This window comes from Natator depressus, chromosome 5, assembly GCF_965152275.1.
Source record: "Natator depressus isolate rNatDep1 chromosome 5, rNatDep2.hap1, whole genome shotgun sequence".
Lineage (NCBI taxonomy): Eukaryota > Metazoa > Chordata > Testudines > Cheloniidae > Natator > Natator depressus.
Genome location: NC_134238.1, coordinates 26,831,653 through 26,852,533, shown reverse-complemented (window position 1 = coordinate 26,852,533; position 20,881 = coordinate 26,831,653). Strand labels below are relative to the sequence as shown.

Sequence of the window (20,881 nt, the reverse complement as noted above, 5' to 3'; positions counted from 1 at the left end):
ATCTATGCTAGGAGGGATCTATATCTACATTAGTGCAGATTGGCCTTAGGAACCTGGAGTGTGTTCTTACGGTACTGCATAAATGATAAATGTTTGTGTTAATTTCTGGATTGTAAACGTTTGAGGAACTTCAGTATGCCTTTAATCTATATAACTCATTTTTGTCAACGCTTCACAAATTATCTGGTGATGTTAGCTAAAGCTCGGGTAACTGGGCACAAGGGTAGTAACTGGGTGAAATTCTAATTTATGATATTCAGGAAGTTAGAATAGATAATCTGATTTTACCCTGTGGCTTTAAAATGTCTGAATATGGACTTATAAAATAACTCTTGAGTAATAATTGCTGTTAATACAGCAGAGGAGAAGTACTTCTGATGTCTAATGAAATTTAGAAGAAAATTATGTTGCCCAGTATTATCTGGGCTTCTTCGGACTCTGCTGCTCAAAGGTGGATGGGAATTACAAGCATCCTTTTTTCAGAGGAAATCACTCAAACTGATCTTTTCATATTATTTCAGGTTTTGGAGCAGCTTCAGAGCTTGTGGTAAAAAAAGACAGACATTTAATCTTTGAGGTTTTAGAACCACTCAAGAGCTAGGACAAAGGAGAGAAGCTCTTAATGTTTTAGTCCTTGAGAGACTTTAATACATGGTATGTGTGTTTGCTATGGAACTTTAAAAAAAACATCACAGTCTTAATGTCAGATGGGCACAAGTGTCACCAAGAAAACTTCTGTCAGGATTTATTTGCAGGTTTTGAAGGCAGCACGTTTTGTCTGTCATCAGGTGTCTACTTGTCCTCCCTTTCCCCCCCCCACCACAGGAAAAAAAATAGAGCTATAGACAATCGTTGGCACATAAAGCCTTAAGCATATACATTTATCTGCTTGAAGCATATGAGTTATTCATATTGCATGAGATCCAGAACAATGTTCTCACATCATCCATATTACAGATAGTTGTCTGTTGTTTTTTCCAGTGAAATGAAATGATATGTTCATAAGAAGATCTGTTTGACCAAATGCTGTCTCACAGTTCAAATCAGAGGATCATTTCTTTTCGACATCAGCTTTATAACCAATTTGGCACCCTGTGCTACAAACCTTTGTTCAAAGATTTGCTGGATTGGCTCCTTCCACGCTGCCTTCCGTAGGCCTTTTTATTCCTAGGTTAATAGATTGGGGTTTTTTTAAGGCAAGAAGGGACCTATTGGATCATCTAATCTGACGTTGAGCATGACACAGCCTACAGAACTTCACCCGTAATTTCTCCATCAAGCCTATCATTTCTGGGTGAGCATATTTTTTAGAAAGACATCCAGTCTTGATTTATAGTCTTTAAGTGATGAGGAATCTGCCACATCAATAGATCAGCTGGTCCAAGAGTTAATCCCCTTCCCTGTTTACAAAATTGCACTTATTTTTAAGCCAGATTTGTCTAGCTTCAGCTTCCAGCCATTAGATCATTATGCCCTCTGTCTACTAGGGTAAAGAGCTCTCTAGTATCAGAAATCTTCTCTCCATGTGAGTACTTGTAAATTATCATCAAGTCACATTAAGCTTCTAATGGATGAACTAAATAGATGGAGCTTCTTGTAGCCTCTTGTAGTAAGGCATGGTATCCAGACCTTGGGCTGCTCTTGTAGTTCGTCATGCCCACTTTTAGGAGAGGTTTCAGAGTAACAGCCGTGTTAGTCTGTATTCGCAAAAAGAAAAGGAGTACTTGTGGCACCTTAGAGACTAACCAATTTATTTGAGCATGAGCTTTCATGAGCTACAGCTCACTTCATCAGATGCATCCGATGAAGTGAGCTGTAGCTCACGAAAGCTCATGCTCAAATAAATTGGTTAGTCTCTAAGGTGCCACAAGTCCTCCTTTTCTTTTTACTTTTAGGAGAGTATGCTTGATTCTGCAAGAGAATGGACTGATTATTTAAACAATTTCTGTCACTAACTTCTATGATCCTATTGGTAAATTTTCCTTTTATTCTCTTGAGTTATGTTGCCTCACAGTACCATGTTGTTACTATAAGGACTATAACACTTCTAAGACCAAAAGGCCTTATATAATAAGATTGACACAGCTTTGGGCTATGCTTGTTTGTTTTATAAAACCAGCAGTTGGGGGAAGAGCTGTAAGGGTTTTCAGACTGGTCAGGATATTGAGTGTAAATGGCCTATATTAGAAAACTGCTGATTGAAAACATGACTAGATTTAATTACTGATATTATATGCACATTAATAGTATTACTGTATTTCTTTTCTGTGTAGTTCATCTTTGATATTTAGGAAACTTGCAAAGTAGAAATTCTATTTTAAGGTTTTAATTCTTATTTAGTTGATGACTTCAAACAAATAGTGGAAGCTGGGAAAAAAAAGGATGGAGTAAGTTTTGTATTTTACTATAGGTTGTTGTAATGGGAGTCAATAAAGGGACAAAGTCAACTTTAAAAAATGGGTTTTTTTGAAGTACTACATCTGCCGTAGTTCCCTTATGGTTTTAGAAATGCATTTTCCTATTTTTCCATTTTTTCCAATAGTATGAAGTACCCATTCAAGCAGGGGAAACTGATTTAGGCCCTAACCTTGCAAAATACATATGCACACAACTAAGTATTTGCATATAATCATTTAGGTCCCAATAATGCAAAGTGCTGTCAGGTAAACTGACTTCTTCAGGTAAACTGACCCCCCCCCCCCCCCGTTACAGTAAACAAATGCTTCTTGTAAATGTTATAAAGAAAAAAATACTAGAAGTGATTTTTATGTTGAAAGTATACATTTAAGCACTCTACTATATTAATGTTAATGTGTGCTGCTTTGTTCTCTGAATTCTGTGGAAACAACAATTTCTTTTCTTTTTGTTGTTCTCTTTCATTGTTAGTACACACTGTGGAAGTACCCACATAGAAAACTTTACTGCTGAGTTTATACAAAAAATAAGATTTGGGGGTTTTGTTGCTTACCTTTTGGTTTAATGTTTATTGAGGTTATTCAATATTTCTTGCTATATTAGGGATTTATCATGCAAATACTTACAGTGTAAAACTTACTGCTGCAAGCGGTCTCTTGAAAATAATGGGATGTAATCATGGTATTCTGTAAAGTGTTTGCAGGATCAGCTTCTCAGTGGTTTTATGAAAGTAAAATGTCACCTTCCCCTTTTATGCATACTTATACACGTGTGTGTGTTTGTAGTGTTTTGTTTGTAAGCTGGTGTTTCTTACCAACAGAAGTTGATCTGATAAGAGATATTACCTCATTCACCTTGTCTCTCTAATGAGACCAACATTTCGACAACAACTGCCACATATAAACAACCCCACACACTTTTACAGCTTTTAAATTTTGCTCTTAATGCTTTAGCTCCCAATCTTGCGTTGATAGAATTTAGGTGTGAGCCTTCCGTCATAGGAGTATGGAAAATCAGCCCTGGTCTACAATGCAAAAACTTGTAAGCATGTATTTCTTAATCTGAGCAAAGTTACTCACATGCTTATATTTGCAAGCTTGGGACCAGGGGGCATGACTCTGTGTGTGTGTGTGTGTGTGTGTGTGTGTGTGTGTGGCGGGGTGGGGGTTACTTACAATATATAAGATCAGCTGTAGCATAACTGCAGAACAGCATGCAAAGGCTCTTTAGACACTTTCATCTTTTCAATAACTGGCACATATAATCTTTGGTTTCAGAGTAGCAGCCGTGTTAGTCTGTATTAGCAAAAAGAAAAGGAGTACTTGTGGCACCTTAGAGACTAACAAATTTATTTGAGCATAAGCTTTCATTATTTTGTTTGAAAACCATTTATAGTGGTTTCTTGCTAGCTGTAAACTAGATCCAATTACTGGCAATGCTAATTAATTTCCTTTGAAGTTGAGTTTGCAGTACAAAATACTGGATATGGAAAGCCTTCTCGTGATTTTTTTTTTTTTTAAATACATTCTTACTATTTTGGAAGCCCCAAAGGTACAGTCGTGGTTTTTTCTTGTTGGTTGCTAAATTTAAAAAATAAATCTGAGTTACTTGAAAACAAAGTATATTTAATGTCCTGTGTCAGGTACTAGGGGAAAAGTTGAGGGTTGGGAAATCCACATCCCTCAAGTTCAAAGAGCAAATGTTTGTAAGTAAAACAATTTATGTTTATGTCCCCATTGTTCTCTAAACATCTATTGTACAGTGAATCTAGTGAGAAAGTTTGAGAACCTGGTTTGCTGATAGTATGATGTACAGCAGTGGTTCTCAAACTAGGGCCGCTGCTTGTTCAGGGAAAGCCCCTGGTGGGCCGGGCCAGTTTGTTTACCTGCCGCGTCTGCATGTTCGGCCAATCGCGGTTCCCACTGCCCGCGGTTCGCCGCTCCAGGCCAATGGGGGCTGCGGGAAGCAGTGTGTGCCGAGGGATGTGCTGGCCTCCTTTCCCGCAGCCCCCATTGGCCTGGAGCAGCGAACCACAGCCAGTGGGAGCCACAATCGGCTGAACCTGCAGACGCGGCAGGTAAACAAACTGGCCCGGCCCACCAGGGGCTTTCCCTGAACAAGCGGCGGCTCTAGTTTGAGAACCACCGATGTACAGCATGTGGTGGCAATATAACATACATATCAGCAGTCTTATGTATTCATGTAATAATTGAAATAAATTTTGCATGTGTAATGACTGCAGGGATCCTAGGGGAAGATCTTCAATATGTAAGGTTATAGAACTGAAATAACACTCTCCAAAGGCTTTCAGGGTTATTGGGTTTTAAATGTTAAGTAGGTTTTATGACTCTTGCTTTCTGGTGAGCTATCGAGAACATTTTTGCTGAATGAGAACATTTCATACACAAAGTCAATTGTGACTTGTTAAAGTGTTACACCATGACATTCAAACTAATTGTGTTACGTATGTCCGAACTTAGAACAGTGAGATAAGAGAAACCTTGGCCTTGTGACTGGAGTGTCACTATATCTCTGGCTGAATTCTGTGAAATACACAATGAAGAAAAAAATCTCTACAGAGATGGCTTATAATTAAGGCTGCAAGTCTTTCATGGCGGTCACGGAAGTCACGGATTCCGGGACTTCTGCAGTGGCTGGTGCGACTGACTGGCTGGCCCCAGGCAGCTGGTGCCAGGCACTGCCCCAGAGCAATGGTCCGGGAGAAGCAGCAGCAGTGGGACCCCTGGTGGCCTCTCCCCTCCCGAGCAGAGCAGCAGCCAGAACGCCCTCCACTCCCCCTGTCCCCGAGCAGCAACAGCGTCCGCAGGATGTCCCCCACCCCAGAGCACCTAAGTCAGGGGGATTTATATAGTAAAAGTCATGGACAGGTCATGGGCCGTGACTTTTTGTTTATTGCCCGTGACCTGCCCATGACTTTTACTAAAAGTACCATGACTAAATCATAGCCTTACTTATAATAAATACTTTGTTTAAAATAAATGTGTGATGTCTGGATTGAGTTCAGTGTATCTTAAAAGAATCAAATAATTGTGTATGAATATTGTATAAATAGACCTAGGGGTTTTATATTAAATAAATAATACACAGAATAGCGGGTGGTGGTTATGCAATATCCATTTAGCTTTGAATGTCCAAGACATTTTTAAGGAATGACAGTAGTTCATGAGAATTAAATTGAATCCTTAGTAATCAAGGGAACAAGATAGTCCTGAAACTACAGATCCATACTTTCTGATGAATTACTGTTGTATTGGTATTTCCTGAGTCTTAAAATCTTACATGACATGTAGTATTTCAGCTCTTGACACCTGCCTACAGTGTGTCAGTTTCTTTTAACGGCTGTAAATTAATCTGACTAGACAACCATTCTGTTCGGGTGATTATGGAATATGTAACTAGACATGGATAACTCACAGTACACTATTGTCATCAACCACTGTGGACTTTTTTCTCCCACAACATTGCGAAGTGACTGACACTCACTCTGTGTTGGGGGGGGAAGGGGCAGGGTTGGTCAAGGAATGAGATTTACTATTCTGGGTGGACTGACTTAAATCACTGATCTTAATCATGATTTAAATTGGCAAGCAGGAAACCTTGATATAAATGATTATTTAATGAAAATTGGAATTCAATTAAAATGCGCAAAACCAGCATTTTAAAATTTAGTTAAATAACACTGCCTGATGTGTTAGATGTGTATTTTTTCTCATGTTTTATCAAAACATGTTTTTCATTTAAAATTGGTTTATTAAATAAAGAAAGTATTATTTATAATCACCGTGTCCTTTATGTTTTTAGAACTAGTAGCTCTCTTCCTCTCTGTACTACTTCCCATCTTTAGAATGGGAAGTGGACAGCAAGTTTTCCTGCTTCTTATTCAACTGCTAATCAATTTCTCAACTTTGAATAAACTAATCACTGAACTGAAGTAGTTGAATAAATGGAAATGAAGAAAATATTCTCTCTGCATCTGCATAGGAGGCTTCTGCGGTCAAAAGCTGTTCTTGCACTTCAACAAATTCTGATTCCAGATGCCCAGCCAGTGACTTCCTCCAGGTTAGTGGTCTGACTTAAAAACGGCAGTAGAAAACATGTACTGTTTGAATATTACTTTTTAATTCAGATTCTTTTAATAGATTATACTAAATTTAGGCTTTAAAGATTGTCCTAATTTCAAATTTAATTTCAAGTAGTTTATTTTTAAAAGAAAAATATATTTAAATTAAATACAAAAATTGATTTATTTAAAAAATCAATTTTTATCCACTCTGCTGTTAATTTAAAAGAACAGAGTGAAAGAAAAAAACAGGAATTTATCATGTATAATTTAAAAATAGAATGTTTTAAGTGATTTGGAGCATGTTGTTTCTTACTATCCCTTTGTACAGCACCCTGCACAATGAGGCCCCCACCGCAATACAAAGAATAAATATTAATTCTGCTAGTTTTGCCTGTGAGCAAGTTAAATATAGAAATACATACCATGATTCCAGAAATGTGAGCTTAGCCTTCATCAGAGCTAAGACCCTAGTATTGCAAACACTAGGCAATTGCTTAACTTTACTACTATGAGTAGCCCCATTGATTACAATATCAGAGGCAAAAAAAGCGGGTTTTGTTTTATAATTGTCAAACACATTTTTTCATTTCAAGTAATTTATTGATGGGTTATTTTGGCTGCCATACAATGAATAAAGAAGTCCAGAAAAGTTTAAATTAGATTCTGTTTTGTTCTTTAAATTTAAATATTCAGAATGTCAGCTCTTGTCTTGTGTTTTGTGGGGTCACTTCACAGGTGACACAGTTGTGTACTGGAAACTTCCTGAGTCCTCATTTAAGTTAAACAAACACCATTGCTTAAATCACAGTGAATAATAATCACATCCCCTCTCTTATCAAGTTTAATTTCTGGAGTCTGTCATAAACCTGCCAGTTCTCTAGTTGGCCATAGGGTCTTCAAAGGTGACCAACACCTGACTTTCTAATATGAAAATTTTTTATTGCCGGCAGGAGGAAAGAGAAACAAACTATATTGCAGGCCATGGTTATGTCATAAAGCTGGTGCTTGGAAGAAGTAGTGAGCATACTGAGATCTGTATTTGATTTGGTAATTTTTAATACTAGACGTGGTTTTTGGAATCTAGGTATGGGTGTCTTTATTGTTCTAAAATTAAACTTTTTTTGAATTGTCAAAAGAAAAAAACTTAGAAAAACAAGGAGGTATTCATAGGCCCTCAGCTCACCCAAGAAGTTTGAGATGGGAGCACTATAAGACTAGTAAAAAGAAAAGGAGTACTTGTGGCACCTTAGAGACTAACCAATTTATTTGAGCATAAGCTTTCGTGAACTACAGCTCACTTCATCGGATGCATACTGTGGAAAGTGTAGAAGATCTTTTTATACACACAAAGCATGAAAAAATACCTCCCCCCAACCCACTCTCCTGCTGGTGGGGTGGGGGAGGTATTTTTTCATTCTTTGTGTGTATAAAAAGATCTTCTACACTTTCCACAGTATGCATCCGATGAAGTGAGCTGTAGCTCACGAAAGCTTATGCTCAAATAAATTGGTTAGTCTCTAAGGTGCCACAAGTACTCCTTTTCTTTTTGCGAATACAGACTAACACGGCTGTTACTCTGAAACCTATAAGGCTAGTGTCGCTATATGGCATTTAATCTGAGATCCTTATACCGAAAAGGGTGATTTGCTCTAGACCTGGCTCACTGTAGGTACAGCAGCCTTCTCCTGGCCCACTCGAGCCTCAGTATTATTGGTGGAAGAAGCAGTCTGTAGAGGCGCAAGCTGGACTTTACTTCACATGTCCACTACAAGTTGCAAATTGGATTTGCTTTTCTCTTCTAATGCTTCCTTTAGGAGGAGGATTCTCTTAAGTGGAGGTTTTTGTGTGAAATCCAAGGTTGTGGGTTTGGTTTTTTTTGTTTTTTCTAAAGGAGTAATTCCAAGTTTGCTATGTCTGTTTAGCTTGGGGCTTCGTTCCTGTCATTTATTAGTAGCTCTCACAACTTAATACACTACTTCCTCAGTACTGGGCTAGCAGCTGATTTATGAGGGAGAAAGACTTCTTACTTGCTAGTTTCTGTTCTCTGATAACTCCTCCCCCAGTCTGTACTGAACTGTAAAATTATTGTCACAGACGCACCTTTTTCCATTGGAGATTAGTCTGGGAGTCATGAGACATAGTTGATATGCTTAATTTCTTTGTTTACTGCTTCATTACTCAGTAGCCAATGTTAGTCTCGTTCAGAGATTTGGAAATAGTCATTCTGTGGGAACCAGAGAAGTGTGACGATTCCAGATGACTGCTGGTAGTTGGGGACACTGTGGGAGGCTCATGCTCCAGATTGAAAGATGAGTTAATGAAGGAAAAAATGTATAGAAAAGTTATATCTTGATGATTTATTATTTTATTACTATAATATAAAGATTGTGCATCTCCATGTGAGGCACTTCTGTCTATGTCACCATAAAAAATCAAATTCTCTGATAATCTGATGTTTAATTATGGAAGCATCACTGATCAGTTTTTCACTTTGAGTTTCGGAAGGCTTATTTTAGCAAATGTGCTGCTTTTTGATATTCAAGTGTTCTCCTTTTTAGGAGTTAAGTTACATGCTTTATTGGAAAAACTTCACAGCATTAAAAGTTGTAGGTTCTTTAGTGTATGATTCCAATTTCAGATCATTGTCCTTTGTATTAGATAAGTAGCTGGAATTGCAACAGTAACTGTCAGTGGACCTGCAACATGCTGCTGTTATCCATCATAAAACTAAATAAGCTGTTTTGTTTTGGCAAGAAGAGCAAAAGCCATGAAGTACAAAATAGTTTGATATTTTTGCTTATAAACACTACAAGAAAAATTGAGAGTATTTCATTAAATAAGATTTTTATATTCAACCAGCCTTTTTTGATCTAGGCTAATTTAAGTGGCCACGCTTGGTCAGACCAATGGTCCCTCTACCCCAGTAGCCTATATTCTGGCAGTGGCTGGTGCCACTTGCTTCAGAGGGAATGAACAGAACAGGGCAATTATTGAGTGATCTATCCACTGTCATCCACTCCCAGATTCTGGCAGTTGGACGTTTAGGGACACTCAGAGCACAGGGTTACTTCCCTTACCATCTTGTCTAATAGCCATTGATGGACCTATTCTCTATAACCTTATATATATATATATGGTTTTTTAACCCGCTTATACTTTTTGCCTTCCCAATATCCCATGGCAACGAGCTCCACAGATTGACTCAGAGTTCTGTGATGAAGTATTTCCTTATGCTTGTTTTTAAACCTTCTGTCAATTAATTTCATTGGGTGACTCTGGTTCTTGTGTTATGTGAAGGGGTAAATTCCCTATTCATTTCCTCCACGTGATTTTATAGACCTTGATCATATCCCCCATTAGTCATCTCTTTTCTAAGATTAACGTCCCCAGTTTTTATTCTCTCCTCATATGGAAGCTGTTCCATACCCCAATCACTTTGTTGCCCTTCTCTGTGTCTTTTCCAATTCTAATGTACTGTTTGCGGAATGAGGTGACCACAACTGCACATAGTAGTCAAGGTGTGGGCATACTGTTGATTTATATAGAGGCATTATTATATGTTCTATCTTTATTGTCTTTCTCTTTCAAAATATACAAAATATAAAAGAGTACAAAATATATTGGAAGGTCGTGCTGGTGGGGGAGTGGCATTATATGTGAAAGAAAGCATACAATCAAATGAAGTAAAAATCATAAATGAATCAAACTGTACCATAGAATCTCTATGGCTAGAAATTCTGTGCTCTAATAATAAGAATATAGCAGTAGGGAGATATTACCGACCACCTGACCAGGATGGTGATCAGTGTTCCCTCTAATTTTTGACAGGCCATGTGCACCAAAAATTTCTCCTGTGCAAATGTTTGACAGGCTGTGTGCGCTAAAAATTTCTTCTATGCAAATTGTTGTGCTTCTGTGCAAAATTTTGTGCATGCGGTGTTTCGCCGTGTGCGCTGGGTTTAGGATCTGTGTACGTGCGCACGCCCACAGCTTAGAGGGAACAGTGGTGGTGATAGTGATTGTGAAATGCTCAGGCTGATTAGAGAGGCTATTAAAATAAAAAACTCAATAATAATAATAGGGGATTTCAGTTATCCTCATATTGACTGGGTACATGTCACCTCAGGACGGGATGCAGAGATAAAGTTTCTTGGCACCTTAAATGACTGCTTCTTGGAGGAGCTGGTCCTGGAATCCACCAGAGGAGAGGCAATTCTTGATTTAGTCCTAAGTGGAGCACAGGATCTGGTCCAAGAGGTGATATAGCTGGACTGCTTGGTAATAGTGACCATAATATAATTAAATTTAATACCCCTGTGGCAGGAAAAACACCACAGCAGCCCAACACTGTAGCATTTAATTTCAGAAAGGGGAACAAAAATGAGAAGGTTAGTTAAACAGAAGTTAAAGCGTACGGTGCCAAAAGTGAAATCTCTGCAAGCTGACAGGAAACTTTTTAAAGACACCATAATAGAGGCTCAACTTAAATGTATACTGCAAATTAAAAAACATAGTAAGAGAACCAAAAAAGAGCCACCTTGGCTAAACAACTAAGTAAAAGAAGCAGTTAGAGGCAAAAAGGCATTGTTTAAAAAGTGGAAGTTTAAATTCTAGTGAGGAAAATAGAAAGGAGCATAAACACTAGCAAATGACATATAAAAATACAATTAGGAAGGCCAAAAAAGAATTTGAGGGATAGTTAGCCAAAGACTCAAAAAGTAATAGCAGATATTTTTTTTAAGTACATCCGAAGCAGGAAGCCCGCTAAACAACCCGTGTGGCCACTGGACGATCGAAGTGTTAAAGGAGCACTCAAGGACGATAAGGCCATTACGGAGAAACTAAATGAATTCTTTGCATCGGTCTTCATGGCTGAGGATGTGAGGGAGATTCCCAAACCTGAGCCATTCTTTTTAGGTGACAGATCTGAGGAACTGTCCCAAACTGAGATTCATTAGAGGAGGTTTTGGAACAAATTAATAAATTAAACAGCAACAAGTAACCAGGACCAGATGGTATTCACCCAAGAGTTCTGAAGGAATTCAAATGTGAAATTGCAGAACTACTAACTGTATTCTGTAACCTATCATTTAAATCAGCTTCTGTACCAGATGACTGGAGGATAGCTAATGTGATGCCAATTTTTAAAAAGGGCTCCAGAGGTGATTCCGGCAATTACAGGCCTGTAAGACTGACTTCAGTACCAGGCAAACTGGTTGAAACTATAATAAAGAACAATATTGTCAGACATCTAGATGAACATAATTTGCTGAGGAAGAGTCAGCATCGTTTTAGTAAAGGGAAATCATGCCTCACCAATCTACTAGAATTCTTTGTGGGGGTCAACAAGCATGTAGATCAAGGGGATCCAGTGGATATAGAGTACCTAGATTTTCAGAAAGCCTTTGACAGGGTCCCTCACCAAAGGCTCTTATGCAAAGTAAGCTGTCACGGGATAAGAGGGAAGGTGCTCTCATGGATTGGTAACTGGTTAAAAGATAGGAAACAAAGGGTAGGTATAAATGGTCAGTTTTCAGAAGGGAGATAGGTAAATAGTGGTGTCCCCCAGGGGTTTGTTCTGGGCCCAGTCCTGTTCAACATATTCATAAATGATCTGGAAAAGGGAGTAAACAGGTGAGGTGGCAAAATTTGCAGATGATGCAAAATTACTAAAGATAGTTAAGATCCAGGCAGACTGCAAAGAGCTACAAAAGGATCTCTCAAAACTGCGTGATTGGGCAACAAAATGGCAGATGAAATTTAATGTTGATAAATGCAAAGTGGTGCACATTGGAAAGCATAATCCCAACTATACATATAAAATGATGGGGTTTAAATTAGCTGTTACCACTCAAAAAAGAGATCTTGGAGTCATTGTGGATAGCTCTCTGAAAACATCCACTCAATGTGCAGTGGCAGTCAAAAAACGATCAGAATGCTGGGAATAATTAAGAAAGGGATAGATAATGGGACAGAAAATATCATGTTGCCTCTATATAAATCCATGGTACGCCCACATCTTGAATACTGTGTGCAGATGTGGTCGCCCCATCTCAAAAAAGATATATTGGAACTGGAAAAGGTTCAGAAAAGGGCAACAAAAATGATTAGGGGTATGGCTGCCATATGAGGAGAGATTAATAAAACTGTGACTTTTCAGCTTGGAAAAGACATGGCTAAGGGAAGATATGATTGAGGTCTATAAAATCATGACTGGTGTAGAGGAAGTAGATAAGGAAGTGTTGTTTACTACTTCTCATAACACAAGAACTAGGGGTCACAAAATGAAATTAATAGGCAGCAGGTTTAAAACAAATAAAAGGAAGTATTTCTTCACACAACACACAGTCAACCTGTGGAACTCCTTGCCAGAGGATGTTGTGAAGGCCAAGACCATTACAGGGTTCAAAAAAGAACTAGAAAAATTCATGGAGGATAGGTCCATCAATGGCTATTGCCAGGATGGGCAGGAATGGTGTCCCTAGCCTCTGTTTGCCAGAGGCTGGGAATGAGTGACAGGGGATGCATCACTTGATGATTACCTGTTCTGTTCATTCCCTCTGGGGTACCTGGCACTGGCCACTGTCGGAAGACAGGATACTGGGCTAGATGGACCTTTGGTCTGACCCAGTAGGGCCATTCTTATGTTCTTTCCTAATGGTTCCTAACATTCTTTTGGCTTTTTTTGTCTGCTGCTGCATACAGAGCAGATATTTTCAGAGAACTATCCACAATGATTCCAAGATCTTTCCTGAACAGTAACAGCTAATTTAGATCCCATCATTTTGTATGGATAGCTGGGATTATTTTTTTACCATGTGTGTTACTTTGCACTTATCAACATTGAATTTCATCTGCCATTTTATTGTCCAATCACCTAGTTTAGTGAGATCCCTTTGTAACTCTTTGCAGTTAGCTTTGGATTTACCTATCTTGAGTAATTTAGTATCATTTTTAAATTTTGCCACCTCACTATTCACCCCTTCTTTCAGATCATTTATGATTATGTTGAACAGCACAGGTCCCAGTGCAGATCCCTGGGTGGGACACTGTATTTACCTCTTTCCATTGTGAAAACTGGCCATTTATTCCAGCCCTTTGTTTACTATCTTTTAACCAGTTCCTGATCCATGAGAGGACCTTCCCTCTTATCCCATGACTGTTCACTTTGCTCAAGAGCTTTAGGTGTGGACCTTGTCAAAGGCTTTCTGAAAGTCCAGTTGACAAAGTGCACTTGGATTACTCTGTTGACACCTTCAAAGAATTTTGATAGATTGGTGAAGCATGATTACCCTTTACAAAATCAATGTAGAGTCTTCTCCAATATATTGTGTTCATCTGTCTGTCTGCTAATTATCTTTTTTACTATAGTTTCAACCAGTTTGCCTGGTACTGAAGTTAAGCTTACTGGCTTGTAATTGCCAGGATGGCTTAGGTGTAGGAATGTCCCTCTCATCCTTTGCAGTGAAAACTAACGTCAAGAATTCAGTTTGCTTCTCTGCAATAGCCTTGTCTTTCTTGTGTGCTCCTTTAATACCTTGATCATCCAGTGGCAGGTTCTGCGTGGCAGGCTCTACATGGCATCTACTAAACTAGGCACTTGGATAATGTGGTGATAGGTGTATTAGAATCTACCAAAATAGAAATGCAAGATTTATTTCTCTTCCCTCTCCTATAACCCTGTACACACACTATTGAGTATGTGCATTGACATTGGGCTTTGAGGCATACATTTAGTAAAGCACAGTGGACAGTATTGCTGTGAATAATTTTCTGTTCTGAAAACTTTGCTCTTATGACAGTTGTATTGAGTTCTTATATTAGCAAAAATTTATTTCTCAGATTTCAGACCATATGTTGGCATGTCTGTGAGTGTTTGATATATGTAATGATTTATTATGCAGATTGACAGTGGGAAAATCTATGTCTAGTATACTTTAATTGTATTTTCAAACAAATCTACCAAAGAAGTTTGCAGTGTTCTGTGCATGGGTTATACTTCTTTATAGCATAGAAACAAAGTGCTGAAAATATGCAGTGGGTATTCAAATACCCTGAAGTAATCCTGGACTTGTGTCCTTGGTCAGTGTACTTGTTCAATTAATAGCTGCACAATTCAAGAATTCAAGGAAGTGTGAATTTGAGCTCACTGAATTCAAGGGTAGCAAGAAGCTTGCATAACTTTTTCAGATTCACAAAGATAAAATAGTAGAGTCCTTCACCTTAAGATGATATTGTTGACTTGCCTTTTACAGTAGGTGTCAAAATGTTTTGCTCAAACAGGTTAAAATATCATGAACTAATGCTAGTGACTTCTTGTTCAACTATCATAGTAGCTTCCATCATGTGGTATATTGAGCTTTAAGGCATGAAAACAATACTTCTGATTTAATTGATAAAGTACTTTCGGGCCCTTTTAACTCAGTTTTCATCTAGATGAGTAGGTGTTGCCCATCTGCAGTTCTGGGAATGATACGCCCTATGGGAGAGGAATCTGTGCTCTTTTGTCGAAGGATCCTGGTCTCATGTGATAGCATGAAGACTGGTCGCCTCTCTGGGACAGTCTGCATGAAATTCCCAAACAGTCTATACTAGATTTTTTTTCTCTTGGTGCAGCTCTTGCAAATGTAGCAATGATGGATGTGCTTGTATTTTAGCCACTTGCATGGAAAAAGTCTAGACAGCGCAGGCTGAGATTTTTGATTCAAGAGTAAGATTCAGCTCCCATTGAAAGTCCTCTTTGTGCGCTGTAAAATCTTGCCTTCAGAGGTTAAAATGCTAGTAGTCAGTTTACGCTAATGGTCCCACTGTAGATAGCAACGTTGGAACACGTTATGAGAAAGGAGTCTCAGGTTAACACCCAAGTCATGGGTCTGTTTTAACGTAATACAAAATTTATTAAGAATAGAGTGGTTATCCAGTTACATTTTGCATAATGTTTATGTTGTTATATCTGGCCTGAAATTCTGCAAAAGCTCCTAGGTAGGTTCACCTTAGGTTTAGATACGGTGAATAAAAATAAATCTTTAATTTCTTGGGTGCCTCTTTCTCCCTTCTTACCCTTTCGTTTGGCCTGCTAAGTACAGCTTTTGATTTCACTTGTCTTGTGTCCTCCTTTTTCTCTGGGTCTGACTCTTACAGCACTGTTGAACCTTTCAGATTTCTTCTAAGGGCATGTCTACACTGGCAGAGTTACAGCGCCGGGAGTTACCGCGTCGCTCAGAGAGCGCTGAAGGGAAACTGCTGTTGTGTGTTCACACTGTCAGCTGCCTGCGCAATAGCGTGTTCACGCTTGCAGCATTTGCAACGCTATTAGGAGCGGTGCATTCTGGGCAGCTATCCCACAGAGCACCTCTTCCTCTTCTGGCGCTAAGAGTTGTGGGAAGGCGGAGGGAATCGCGGGGCATCCTGGGTCCGGACCCAGTGCCCTGTGATGCATTGCTTCACATCCTAGCAGTCCCTGTGCTTCTGTCCTCATTTGGCGCCATCTTTCAACGGTTTCTGTATTGCACACCCTGCCTCTTCGGGCTGCAGGAATGGAACATGAACTGCTGACCAGTACGCTGCTCGCTCTGACCAACACGTCGCGAGTGGCAGTGGAGTTATTCCTTAGACTACAAAGGCAAGAGGAGTGCGACACTGATCTCGCCACGCGTAGTAGCTACGACACAAGATTGCTTGTGGCATTCACAGAGGTGCTGATCACAGTGGAACGCTGCTTTTGGGCTCGAGAAACAAGCACCGAGTGGTAGGATCACATCGTGATGCACATCTGGGATGATGAGCAGTGGCTACAGAACTTTCGGATGAGGAAAGCCATATTCATGGGACTGTGTGATGAGCTCGCCTGAGCCCTTTGGCGCAAGGACATGAGAATGAGAGCTGCCCTGCTGTGGGAGAAGCACGTGGCGATTGCACTGTGGAAGCTGGCTACTCCAGACTGCTACCGATTGGTCACTAACCAGTTCAAAGTGGGAAAGTCGACCATTGGACTCGTGTTGATGGAATTCTGCAAGGCCATTAATCACATCCTGCTCTGAAAGACCGTGACTCTGGGCAACGTGCGTCACATTGTGGATGGCTTTGCACAAATGGGCTTCCCTAACTGCGGAGGGGTGATAGATGGCACACATATTCCAATTCTGGCACCAGACCACCTAGCCACCATGTACATTAATCAGAAGGGTATTTCTCAATGGTTCTCCAGGCGCTTGTGGATCACCATGGGCGTTTCACAGAAATTAACACAGGCTGGTCCGGAAAGGTGAATGACGCACGCATCTTTCGGAAGACTGGCCTGTTCAGGAAGCTGCAAGCAGGGACTTTCTTCCCAGGCCAGAAGATCACAGTAGGGGCAGTTGAAATGTCCATTGTGATCCTGGGAGACCCCACCTACCACTTAATGCCGTGGCTTATGAAGCCATACACGGGGCACGTTGACAGCAGCAAGGAGCAGTTCAACAACAGGCTGAGCAAGTGCAGAATGACTGTTGAGTGTGCTTTGGCTGTTTAAAAGCCCGCTGGTACAGCCTCTATGGGAAGCTGGACCTGGCCAATGACAATATTCCTATGGTTGTAGCAGCATGCTGAACGTGCCATAATATCTGTGAAGGGAAGGGTGAAAGCTTCACTCAGGGTTGGATCGCAGAGGCTCAGGGCCTGGAGGCTGAGTTTGAACAGCCAGAGACCAGGGCTATTAGAGGGGCGCAGCGTGGGGCCGTAAGAATCAGGGATGCGTTGAGGCAGCAATTTGAAGCTGAAAGCCACTAATATTTGTTGCTATGCTCGGGAGTGCAGTGATTGTAATGCTAGGAGGTGATTGGTGCAGATGATGCAATATGTGGGTTTAACATAATTGTGTGTTGCTTTGCAGGGCTCTTTTTGCTTTCAAATAATAGAATAAAGATTGCTTTCAAACCAACACAATTCTTTTATTAAAAACCAACAACCAGAGGAGAGAGTCAAACCAAAAAAAAACCCATCAGTGGTGAGGGGGATAGGGGAAGGGAAGGTCCCAGGAGGAGGAGGGGTCCCAGGGTGGCTAAAGATTTGTGTATGTCCAGGGATCATACCCATCCTTCTCCTTTGGAGTACAGTGCAGCGGGTGCTGTGCTTCAGCAGGGCCAAACTGCAGAGGGATGGGTGTTGAGTGCAGTGGGTAGTGGGAGTCCGCAGTGCTGGACTGTGAGGGGGAGGAGTGGAATGCTGCGGTATATGTATAGACTGGAACCAGGAGGTTGATAAGAGTGTGTTGGCGGTGTCTGGGGGGCATATGGGAAAGAGCTCTGCGACAGCAGCTGCAGGGGAGGGCGGGCACGGAGCTGGTAGGTTTGAGGAGCTAGTATTGCCTGGAGCGTGTCTGCTTGGCACTCCATTACCTTTAAGAGCTTCTCCATGGCTTCATTCTGGCATGCTGTGTTCTCCTTTCGGTCCCTCTTCTCGCTGTCCTGCCACGCCTTCAATTCCTGTTTCTCGGCGGCGGAGTGCATCATAACATCATGCAGAAAATCCTCCTTAGTTCTTCTTGGCCGCTTTCTAATTCTGTGCAGCCGTTCAGCTGCCAATAACAGAGGGAGGCTGGGCTCCCAAGGTCATCTCTGTGAAGTTTCAACACAACATTTTACAGAAGCAGTATTGTTTGCAACACAGAGAACACTGATTCAATGCTTTAAAACACAGCCAGTATTCTCTCACCTGTCACTAACTGGCTGACCCCAGGCAAGCACACATGAGCCACAAGACCCCCAAAATGGTGAGTAGCCACAGGGGCAGGGTAAATCACTCTTAGAATCATAGAATATCAGGGTTGGAAGGGACCTCAGGAAGTCATCTAGTCCAACCCCCTGCTCAAAGCAGGACCAATCCTCAACTAAATCTTCCCAGCCAGGGCTTTGTCAAACCTGACCTTAAAATTCGCTAAGGAAGGAGATTCCACCACCTTCCTAGGTAATCCATTCCAGTGCTTCACCACCCTCCTAGTGACAAAGTTTTTCCTAATATCCAACCTAAACCTCCCCCACTGCAACTTGAGACCATTACTCCTTGTTCTAGCATCTGGTACCACTGAGAACAGTCTAGATCCATCCTCTTTGGAACCCCCTTCAGGTAGTTGAAAGCAGCTGTCAAATCCCCCCTCATTCTTCTCTTCTGCAGACTAAATAATCCCAGTTCCCTCAGCCTCTCCTCCTGGCTTGTCCTTGTTGAACCTCCTCAGATTTCTTTTGGCCCAATCCTCTAATTTGTCTAGGTCCCTCTGTATCCTATCCCTACCCTCCAGCGTATCTACCTCTCCTCCCAGTTTAGTGTCATCTGCAAACTTGCTGAGGGTGCAATCCACGCCGTCTTCCAGATCATTAATGAAGATATTGAACAAAACTGGCCCCAGGACCGACCCTGCTTGATACCGGCTGCTGACTAGACATGGAGCCATTAATCACTACCCATTGAGCCCGGCGATCTAGCTTGCTTTCTGTCCATATTATAGTCCATTCATCCAGCCCATACTTCTTTAACTTGCTGGCAAGAATACTGTGGGAGACAGTGTCAAAAGATTTGCTAAAGTCTAGGAATAACACATCCACTGCTTTCCCCTCATCCACAGAGCCAGTTATCTCATCATAGAAGGCAATTAGGTTAGTCAGACATGATTTGCCCTTGGTGAATCCATGCTGACTGTTCCTGATCACTTTCCTCTCCTCTAAGTGCTTCATAATTGATTCCTTGAGGACCTGCTCCATGATTTTTGCAGGGACTGAGGTGAGGCTGACTGGCCTGTAGTTCCCCGGATCCTCCTCCTTCCCCTTTTTAAAGATGGACACTACATTAGCCTTTTTCCAGTCATCCAGGACCTCCCCGGACCGCCATCATTTTTCAGAGATAATGGCCAATCGCTCTGCAATCACATCTGCCAACTCCTTTAGCACTCTCGGATGCAGTGCATCCGTACCCATGGACTTGTGCTCATCCAGCTGTTCTAAATAGTCCTGAACCACTTCTTTCTCCACAGAGGGCTGGTCACCTCCTCCCCATACTGTGCTGCCCAGTGGAGTACTCTGGGAGCTGACCTTGTTCGTGAAGACAGAGGCAAAAAAAGCATTGAGAACATTAGCTTTTTCCAAATCCTCCGTAAATGGGTTGCCTCCCCCATTCAGTAAGGGGCCCACACTTTCCGTGACTTTCTTCTTGTTGCTAACATACCTGAAGAAACCCTTCTTGTTACTCTTAACATCCCTTGCTAGCTGCAACTCCAGGTGTGATTTGTCCTTCCTGATTTCACTCCTACATACCTGAGCAATATTTTTATACTCCTCCCTGGTCATTTGTCCAATCTTCCACTTCTTGTAAGCTTCTTTTTTGTGTTTAAGATCAGCAAAGATTTCACTGTTAAGTCAAGCTGGTCGCCTGCCATATTTACTATTCTTTCTACACATCGGATTAGTTTGTTCCTGCAACCTCAATAAGGATTCTTTAAAATACGGCCAGCTCTCCTGGTCTCCTTTCCCCCTCATGTTATTCTCCCAGGGGATCGTGCCCATCAGTTCCCTGAGGGAGTCAAAGTCTGCTTTTCTGAAGTCCAGAGTCCTTAATCTGCTGCTCTCCTTTCTTCCTTGTGTCAGGATCCTGAACTTGACCATCTCATGGTCACGGCTTCCCAGCTTCCCATCCACTTTTGCTTCCCCTACTAATTCTTCCCTGTTTGTGAGCAGCAGGTCAAGAAGAGCTCTGACCTTAGTTGGTTCCTCCAGCACTTGCATCAGGAAATTGTCCCCTTCACTTTCCAAAAACTTCCTGGATTGTCTGTGCACTGGTTTATTGCTCTCCTAGCAGATATCGGGGTGATTGAAGTCCCCCATGAGAACCAGGGCCTGCGATCTAGTAACTTCCGTGAGTTGCCAGAAGAAAGTCTCGTCCACCTCATTCCCCTGGTCTGGTGGTCTATAGCAGACTCCCACCACGACATCACCCTTGTTGCTCACATTTCTAAACTTAATCCAGAGACTCTCAGGTTTTTCTGCAGTTTCATACTGAAGCTCTGAGCAGTCATACTGCTCCCTTACATACAGTGAAACTCCCCCACCTTTTCTGCCCTGCCTGTCCTTCCTGAACAGTTTATATCCATCCATAACAGTACTCCAGTTATGTGAGTTATCCCACCAAGTCTCTGTTATTCCAATCACATCATAGTTCCTTGACTGTGCCAGGACTTCCAGTTCTCCCTGCTTGTTTCCAAGGCTTCTTGCATTTGTGTATAGGCATTTAAGATAACTTGCTGATTGTCCTGCTTTCTCAGTGTGAGGCAGGAGTCCTTCCCTCTTGCGCTCTCCTGCTCATGCTTCCTTCTGGTATCCCACTTATCTCAGGGCTTTGGTCTCCTTCCCCCAG

At 41.2% G+C, this 20,881-nt stretch overlaps 1 protein-coding gene across 2 annotated transcripts in view; it reads left to right on the top strand.

The window, feature by feature from the left end:
- Window positions 1-20,881, top strand: part of LIFR (LIF receptor subunit alpha) — an 83,687-nt gene that overhangs the window by 6,419 nt on the left and 56,387 nt on the right. The window contains exon 2 of one of the 2 annotated variants that reach the window (XM_074952495.1): window positions 6,418-6,495. The exons of the other annotated variant lie outside the window; for it this stretch is intronic. The gene's annotated coding sequence lies outside the window, so the exon portion shown is untranslated. The remainder of the gene's footprint in view (window positions 1-6,417; window positions 6,496-20,881) is intronic. 2 annotated transcript variants of the gene reach the window in all.